The 9,174-nt window shown below is 44.2% G+C and overlaps 1 long non-coding RNA gene across 1 annotated transcript; it reads right to left on the minus strand.

Annotated features, from left to right (window-relative positions):
• Nucleotides 1-216: 216 nt before the first annotated feature.
• Nucleotides 217-7,454, minus strand: LOC148315961 (uncharacterized). Its single transcript, XR_015840484.1, has 3 exons — nt 7,351-7,454; nt 7,188-7,273; nt 217-313 (listed from the first exon to the last, which is right to left on the minus strand). It is a non-coding gene; the product is annotated as an uncharacterized LOC148315961 (long non-coding RNA).
• Between the last annotated feature and the right edge of the window lie 1,720 nt (nt 7,455-9,174).

Below are 9,174 nucleotides of genomic sequence, written 5' to 3' on the forward strand. Positions count from 1 at the left end.
TGACTGATTCATTAAAAGCAGACAATTATGTTTTAGGATAATTTTTTACCTGACATGTTTCGGCGAGTCTTTCGCCTTCTTCAGACTGTCGCATGATGGTGTCTTGAGCTGATGTTCCATGAGGGTGTGGCTTACCTGTCAAAAAAATGAAAAAAATCAGAGCAGTAAAAGAACAAGCACAACATGAACATTACAAATCAGCAATCACTGACCACTGCAAAAGGGAAAACCACATCATGGACCGGGAGAAGGGCAGGGTCATCCGCACAGAAGAGAACAAACAACAGCGCTGGATCAGAGAGGCCATTGAGATCTGCAAGCGAGGCATAAAAACCATGAACAGAGACAAGGGAGCCTTCATCCTCTCTACCACCTGGACCAGCATCTTGGCGGAGTGAACGGACAGCGGGGGGCGTGACTTGCCTTCATTCTTGTGACAGGTAAGTCACGCCCTCATGGAACATCAGCTGATAAAGACGGGTCACAAGACACCATCATGTGACACTCTGAAGAAGGCGAAAGACTTTTGTATTGTGACATGCTCAAGGCCTAAACACTCATCCGAGCAAATATAAGGTAGATTTTGTTAACCTGCCCGGAGAAAAACATCAACGAAAATAATTTGTATTTGTTTTAACCAGTTGGTGGCGCTACCACTGCGATCAAAAATAAGTTGGCAGCTGTCTTCAGGGCCTGAATATCCTCAAATGTGAAAAATTTCGAGAAGATGGATCATCTGAATCATTTTGCAGGAACTTTTGTTGCCACGGAGAATAATCAGACTCTGCGGCACCGTAATAGCCACGCCCTTCGAAGGAAAGTCACAAAAATAGGGATAGAGTAAGATCAATGTCTTGAGTCTTTTCTAGCCAATTTTCAATCGGATTCGTTAAAAGGGCACCGTGCAGTACGTAAAAATGTAAAAATTATATTGATTGGCGCAAGGTGTATAATTGAATATAAACATATAGATGTCTTCAGGTACCGACTCTTTATGTACATGTGAAGTTTTGGATTTTTAGCAGCATGTGCAGGAGAGTTATTAAGCATTTTGTCCATTGCGGCGAAGGAAATCTTAAGTGAAAACTTTGAAGCCCCGCCCCCGTCATATAGTATTTCGGAAACAAAAAATTTTAGCCCCAGTGTTTGTCCCAGGTCTTAAGATGCTCCAGACAGAACTTTAAGGCAATCAGATGAAGCCTTTAGGATCAGGGTGCAAAAGAATGACCCCTGTAAACATGCAAAAAAGGGCAAAAGTCGGACTTTCAAAAATTCATAACTCACTTCCTGTTCATATTAGACGTTAAAAAATATAAAATTTTTCGCCATGCCCGATGAGACTGCCAAGTTTGGTGAGTTTTTGTGCATGTTTCGGGGGTCAAAAATGCGATCGAACAATCGGAAAAATAATAATAATACTAATTTCTACAAAAACAATAGGGACTTCGCAGCGGTCGCTGCTCAGGCCCTAATAATAATAATAATAATAATAATAATAATAAAAGTAATAATATTTTCGACAAAAACAATAGGGACCTCGCCGCGGTCGCTGCTCGGGCCCCAATAATAATTTCTACACAAAGTCCATTGTGGTGACCCGCCCCCTTTTAAGTAAATTCAAAATGGCCGACTTCCTGTAAAACCTAGCTCATTGCTCCAAGAGACTTTTTTGTAGGTCTTGGTCTTATACATACAGTGAACCCTCGCTACTTCGCGGTTCACCTTTCGCGGGTTCAGTGCTTCGCGGGTCTAAAAAATATTCGGGGGCATTGTAGTTTCGCCAAGCGGCACGACGGGGCGCTGGAGCGGTTAGACGGCCGGCGTGCGCCGAAGAAGAGCGTGGGCGAAGAGGAGAGTGGACGAAGAAGAGCACGTTCCCCCGGACACGATCGGTGGCGACGTTTCGCGCGGTTCGGACCGTACCAGAGCTCCGGCCGGCGTGCGTGGCAGTTAAGCCGTAGAGGAGCACCTTCCCCGGGCACGGGCGGTGCCAAGCGGCCCCTAAGTTTAACCGAATGGAAGCTCCGGAGGAGGAGGGCATGTTCGCGTCACAGTAAGCCGAAGAGGAGCACCTTCCCCGGGCACGGGCGGTTCCAAGCGGCCCCTAAGTTTAACCGAATGGAAGCTCCGGAGGAGGAGGGCATGCTCGCGTCACAGTAAGCCGAAGAGAAGCACCTTCCCCGGGCACGGGCGGTTCCAAGCGGCCCCTAAGTTTAACCGAATGGAAGCTCCGGAGGAGGAGGGCATGCTCGCGTCACAGTAAGCCGAAGAGGAGCACCTTCCCCGGGCACGGGCGGTTTCAAGCGGCCCCTAAGTTTAACTGAATGGAAGCTCCGGAGGAGGAGGGCATGCTCGCGTCACAGTAAGCCGAAGAGGAGCACCTTCCCCGGGCACGGGCGGTGCCAAGCGGCCCCTAAGTTTAACCGAATGGAAGTTCCGGGGGAGGAGGGCGGGCGTGTGTCACAGTTAAGCCGAATTGGAGCACCTCTTCCGCCCGGGCACGAGCGGAGCGCGAGGCTGTCAGTTATGAATGAATAAATGAATAAATAAATAAAGAATGCCACCTTTCATTTCACAGGGCACACCGGACGGCGTACCAGCAGGTAAAAGTCGGAGTAATTAAATAAATACAAAAAGAATGGCTGGGGAATAAAAAAATAATACGTTTTAATAATAATTTGGTTTTTTTGTTATAACATGAATTTCACTCTCTCTCTCTCTCTCCCCCCGTATATATATATATATATATATATATATATATATATATATTTATATATTTATTATATATATTGTATTTTTTTTTTAAGCATTTTTGAAGGTGCGCCGCTACTTCGCGGATTTTCAGTTTTCGCGGGTGGTCTCGGTCCCCATTAACCGCGATAACCGAGGGTTCACTGTACTCCATAAAATTTACAAAAAGCGAGGTGAAACACTCAACCAGAGCTGCTTTTTTTTTAACATTTCTCGAGGGCCATGGCGAGCCATTTCAAAAAAGCTGCACAACTAACGTATAAAATATTGATAAATTTGCTCGGCCTGATGTGTGTGTAAAGTTTTACGAGTTGTCGTTCATATTTAGAACCTCATAATCAGCTTTGTTTTATTGCCGAACAGTGCAATGCCACTCCCACAACTTTTCACGAAAAATCACGAATTTCGTATTGTGACATCCTCATGGCCGAAACAGTCATCCGAGCATATATGAGGGCGACCTTGTTGAGTTGCACGGAGAAAAACATCCAAGAAAATAACTTGTATTAGCTTTTACCAGTTGGTGGCGCTACTACTACGATGTAAAATAAGTTGGTAGATGTCTTCTGGGCTGAAGTATCCTCAAATGTGTACAACTTCGAGAAGATAGGATCATCTGAGTCATGTTGCCACAGAGTACAATCGGACTTTTCAGCACCTTAATAGCCACGCCTTTTGCCAAAACGTCACAAAATTCGGCAGAGAGTAAGATCATTGTCTTGAGTCTTTTCTGACTAATTTTCAGTCGGATTCGTCAAAAGGGCACCGTGCAGTACGTGAAAATTAAAATAAAAACAAATTTTTGATTCCACTTGGCGGCACTGTGTGTATAACAAAATAATAACATTAAGATGTCTTCAGGTCGGGACGTTTTATTTACAGGTGAAGGTTTGGATTTTTAGAGCATGTGCAGGGGAGTTATTAAGCATTCATTTATTTGTATTAGGTTCATTTTGTCTTCTTATTATTGATATTTGACTGATTCATTAAAAGCAGACAATTATGTTTTAGGTTAATTTTTTACCTGACATGTTTCGGCGAGTCTTTCGCCTTCTTCAGAGTGTCGCATGATGGTGTCTTGAGACCCGTCTTTATCAGCTGATGTTCCATGAGGGTGTGACTTACCTGTAAAAAAAATGAAAAATCAGAGCAGTAAAAGAACAAGCACAACATGAACATTACAAATCAGCAATCACTGACCACTGCAAAAGGGAAAACCACATCATGGACCGGGAGAAGGGCAGGGTCATCCGCACCGAAGAGAACAAACAACAGCGCTGGATCAGAGAGGCCATTGAGATCTGCAAGCGAGGCATAAAAACCAAGAACAGAGACAAGGGAGCCTTCATCCTCTCTACCACCTGGAGCAGCATCTTGGCGGAGTGAACGGACAGCGGGGGGCGTGACTTGCCTTCATTCTTGTGACAGGTAAGTCACGCCCTCATGGAACATCAGCTGATAAAGACGGGTCACAAGACACCATCATGTGACACTCTGAAGAAGGCGAAAGACTTTCGTATTGTGACATGCTCAAGGCCTAAACACTCATCCGAGCAAATATAAGGTAGATTTTGTTCACCTGCCGGGAAAAAAACATCAACGAAAATAATTTGTATTTGTTTTAACCAGTTGGTGGCGCTACCACTGCGATCAAAAATAAGTTGGCAGCCGTCTTCAGGGCCTGAATATCCTCAAATGTGAAAGATTTCCAGAAGATGGATCATCTGAATCATTTTGCAGGAACTTTTTTTGCCACGGAGAATAATCAGACTCTGCGGCACCGTAATAGCCACGCCCTTTGAAGGAAAGTAATAAAAATAGGAATAGAGTAAGATCAATGTCTTGAGTCTTTTCTAGCCAATTTTCAATCGGATTCGTTAAAAGGGCACCGTGCAGTACGTCAAAATGTAAAAAATGATATTGATTGGCGCAAGGTGTATAACTGAATATAAACATATAGATGTCTTCAGGTACAGACTCTTTATGTACATGTGAAGTTTTGGATTTTTAGCAGCATGTGCAGGAGAGTTATTAAGCATTTTGTCCATTGCGGCGAAGGAAATCTTAAGTGAAAACTTTGAAGCCCCGCCCCCGTCATATAGTATTTCGGAAACAAAAAATTTTAGCCCCAGTGTTTGTCCCAGGTCTTCAGATGCTACAGACAGAATTTTAAGGCAATCAGATGAAGCCTTTAGGATCAGGGTGCAAAAGAATGACCCCTGTAAACATGCAAAAAAGGGCAAAAGTCGGACTTTCAAAAATTCATAACTCACTTCCTGTTCATATTAGACGTTAAAATATCAAATTTTTCGCCATGCCCGATGAGACTGCCAAGTTTGGTGAGTTTTTGTGCATGTTTCGGGGGTCAAAAATGCGATCGAACAATCGGAAAAATAATAATAATAATAATTTCTACAAAAACAATAGGGACTTCGCAGCGGTCGCTGCTCAGGCCCTAATAATAATAATAATAATAATAATAAAAGTAATAATGTTTTCTACAAAAACAATAGGGACCTCGCCGCGGTCGCTGCTCGGGCCCCAATAATAATTTCTACACAAAGTCCATTGTGGTGACCCGCCCCCTTTTAAGTAAATTCAAAATGGCCGACTTCCTGTAAAACCTAGCTCATTGCTCCAAGAGACTTTTTTGTAGGTCTTGGTCTTATACATACAGTGAACCCTCGCTACTTCGCGGTTCACCTTTCGCGGGTTCAGTGCTTCGCGGGTCTAAAAAATATTCGGGGGCATTGTAGTTTCGCCGATCGGCACGACGGGTCGCTGGAGAGATTAGACGGCCGGCGTGCGCCGAAGAAGAGCGTGGGCGAAGAGGAGAGTGGACGAAGAAGAGCACGTTCCCCCGGACACGATCGGTGGCGACGTTTCGCGCGGTTCGGACCGTACCAGAGCTCCGGCCGGCGTGCGTGGCAGTTAAGCCGTAGAGGAGCACCTTCCCCGGGCACGGGCGGTTCCAAGCGGCCCCTAAGTTTAACCGAATGGAAGCTCCGGAGGAGGAGGGCATGCTCACGTCACAGTAAGCCGAAGAGGAGCACCTTCCCCGGGCACGGGCGGTGCCAAGCGGCCCCTAAGTTTAACCGAATGGAAGCTCCGGGGGAGGAGGGCGGGCGTGTGTCACAGTTAAGCCAAATTGGAGCACCTCTTCTGCCCGGGCACGAGCGGAGCGCGAGGCTGTCAGTTATGAATGAATAAATGAATAAATAAATAAAGAATGCCACCTTTCATTTCACAGGGCACACCGGACGGCGTACCAGCAGGTAAAAGTCGGAGTAATTAAATAAATACAAAAAGAATGGCTGGGGAATAAAAAAATAATACGTTTTAATAATAATTTGTTTTTTTTGTTATAACATGAATTTCACTCTCTCTCTCCCCGTATATATATATATATATATATATATATATTTATTATATATATTGTATATTTTTTTTAAGCATTTTTGAAGGTGCGCCGCTACTTCGCGGATTTTCAGTTTTCGCGGGTGGTCTCGGTCCCCATTAACCAGGATAACCGAGGGTTCACTGTACTCCATAAAATTTACAAAAAGCGAGGTGAAACACTCAACCAGAGCTGCTTTTTTTTTAACATTTCTCGAGGGCCATGGCGAGCCATTTCAAAAAAGCTGCACAACTAACGTATAAAATATTGATAAATTTGCTCGGCCTGATGTGTGTGTAAAGTTTTACGAGTTGTCGTTCATATTTAGAACCTAATAATCAGCTTTGTTTTATTGCCGAACAGTGCAATGCCACTCCCACAACTTTTCACGAAAAAGGACGAATTTCGTATTGTGACATCCTCATGGCCGAAACAGTCATCCGAGCATATATGAGGGCGACCTTGTTGAGTTGCACGGAGAAAAACATCCAAGAAAATAACTTGTATTAGCTTTTACCAGTTGGTGGCGCTACTACTACGATGTAAAATAAGTTGGTAGATGTCTTCAGGGCTGAAGTATCCTCAAATGTGTACAATTCGAGAAGATAGGATCATCTGAGTCATGTTGCCGGAGCTTTTGTTGCCACAGAGTACAATCGGACTTTTCAGCACCTTAATAGCCACGCCTTTTGCCAAAACGTCACAAAATTCGGCAGAGAGTAAGATCATTGTCTTGAGTCTTTTCTGACTAATTTTCAGTCGGATTCGTCAAAAGGGCACCGTGCAGTACGTGAAAATTAAAATAAAAACAAATTTTTGATTCCACTTGGCGGCACTGTGTGTATAACAAAATAATAACATTACGATGTCTTCAGGTCGGGACGTTTTATTTACAGGTGAAGGTTTGGATTTTTAGGAGCATGTGCAGGGGAGTTATTAAGCATTCATTTATTTGTATTAGGTTCATTTTGTCTTCTTATTATTGATATTTGACTGATTCATTAAAAGCAGACAATTATGTTTTAGGTTAATTTTTTACCTGACATGTTTCGGCGAGTCTTTCGCCTTCTTCAGAGTGTCGCATGATGGTGTCTTGAGCCGATGTTCCATGAGGGTGTGACTTACCTGTCAAAAAAATGAAAAAAATCAGAGCAGTAAAAGAACAAGCACAACATGAACATTACAAATCAGCAATCACTGACCACTGCAAAAGGGAAAACCACATCATGGACCGGGAGAAGGGCAGGGTCATCCGCACAGAAGAGAACAAACAACAGCGCTGGATCAGAGAGGCCATTGAGATCTGCAAGCGAGGCATAAAAACCATGAACAGAGACAAGGGAGCCTTCATCCTCTCTACCACCTGGACCAGCATCTTGGCGGAGTGAACGGACAGCGGGGGGCGTGACTTGCCTTCATTCTTGTGACAGGTAAGTCACGCCCTCATGGAACATCAGCTGATAAAGACGGGTCACAAGACACCATCATGTGACACTCTGAAGAAGGCGAAAGACTTTCGTATTGTGACATGCTCAAGGCCTAAACACTCATCCGAGCAAATATAAGGTAGATTTTGTTAACATGCCCGGAGAAAAACATCAACGAAAATAATTTGTATTTGTTTTAACCAGTTGGTGGTGCTACCACTGCGATCAAAAATAAGTTGGCAGCCGTCTTCAGGGCCTGAATATCCTCAAATGTGAAAAATTTCGAGAAGATGGATCATCTGAATCATTTTGCAGGAACTTTTGTTGCCACGGAGAATAATCAGACTCTGCGGCACCGTAATAGCCACGCCCTTCGAAGGAAAGTCACAAAAATAGGGATAGAGTAAGATCAATGTCTTGAGTCTTTTCTAGCCAATTTTCAATCAGATTCGTTAAAAGGGCACCGTGCAGTACGTCAAAATGTAAAAAATGATATTGATTGGCGCAAGGTGTATAACTGAATATAAACATATAGATGTCTTCAGGTACAGACTCTTTATGTACATGTGAAGTTTTGGATTTTTAGCAGCATGTGCAGGAGAGTTATTAAGCATTTTGTCCATTGCGGCGAAGGAAATCTTAAGTGAAAACTTTGATGCCCCGCCCCCGTCATATAGTATTTCGGAAACAAAAAATTTTAGCCCCAGTGTTTGTCCCAGGTCTTCAGATGCTACAGACAGAATTTTAAGGCAATCAGATGAAGCCTTTAGGATCAGGGTGCAAAAGAATGACCCCTGTAAACATGCAAAAAAGGGCAAAAGTCGGACTTTCAAAAATTCATAACTCACTTCCTGTTCATATTAGACGTTAAAATATCAAATTTTTCGCCATGCCTGATGAGACTGCCAAGTTTGGTGAGTTTTTGTGCATGTTTCGGGGGTCAAAAATGCGATCGAACAATCGGAAAAATAATAATAATAATAATTCCTACAAAAACAATAGGGACTTCGCAGCGGTCGCTGCTCAGGCCCTAATAATAATAATAATAATAATAATAATAAAAGTAATAATATTTTCTACAAAAACAATAGGGACCTCGCCGCGGTCGCTGCTCGGGCCCCAATAATAATTTCTACACAAAGTCCATTGTGGTGACCCGCCCCCTTTTAAGTAAATTCAAAATGGCCGACTTCCTGTAAAACCTAGCTCATTGCTCCAAGAGACTTTTTTGTAGGTCTTGGTCTTATACATACAGTGAACCCTCGCTACTTCGCGGTTCACCTTTCGCGGGTTCAGTGCTTCGCGGGTCTAAAAAATATTCGGGGGCATTGTAGTTTCGCCGAGCGGCACGACGGGGCGCTGGAGCGGTTAGACGGCCGGCGTGCGCCGAAGAAGAGCGTGGGCGAAGAGGAGAGTGGACGAAGAAGAGCACGTTCCCCCGGACACGATCGGTGGCGACGTTTCGCGCGGTTCGGACCGTACCAGAGCTCCGGCCGGCGTGCGTGGCAGTTAAGCCATAGAGGAGCACCTTCCCCGGGCACGGGCGGTGCCAAGCGGCCCCTAAGTTTAACCGAATGGAAGCTCCGGAGGAGGAGGGCA

This window comes from Idiotropiscis lumnitzeri, unplaced genomic scaffold (assembly GCF_059441095.1).
Source record: "Idiotropiscis lumnitzeri isolate Australia: NSW breed Sydney's pygmy pipehorse unplaced genomic scaffold, RoL_Ilum_1.0 HiC_scaffold_29, whole genome shotgun sequence".
In the NCBI taxonomy this organism is placed as follows: domain Eukaryota; kingdom Metazoa; phylum Chordata; class Actinopteri; order Syngnathiformes; family Syngnathidae; genus Idiotropiscis; species Idiotropiscis lumnitzeri.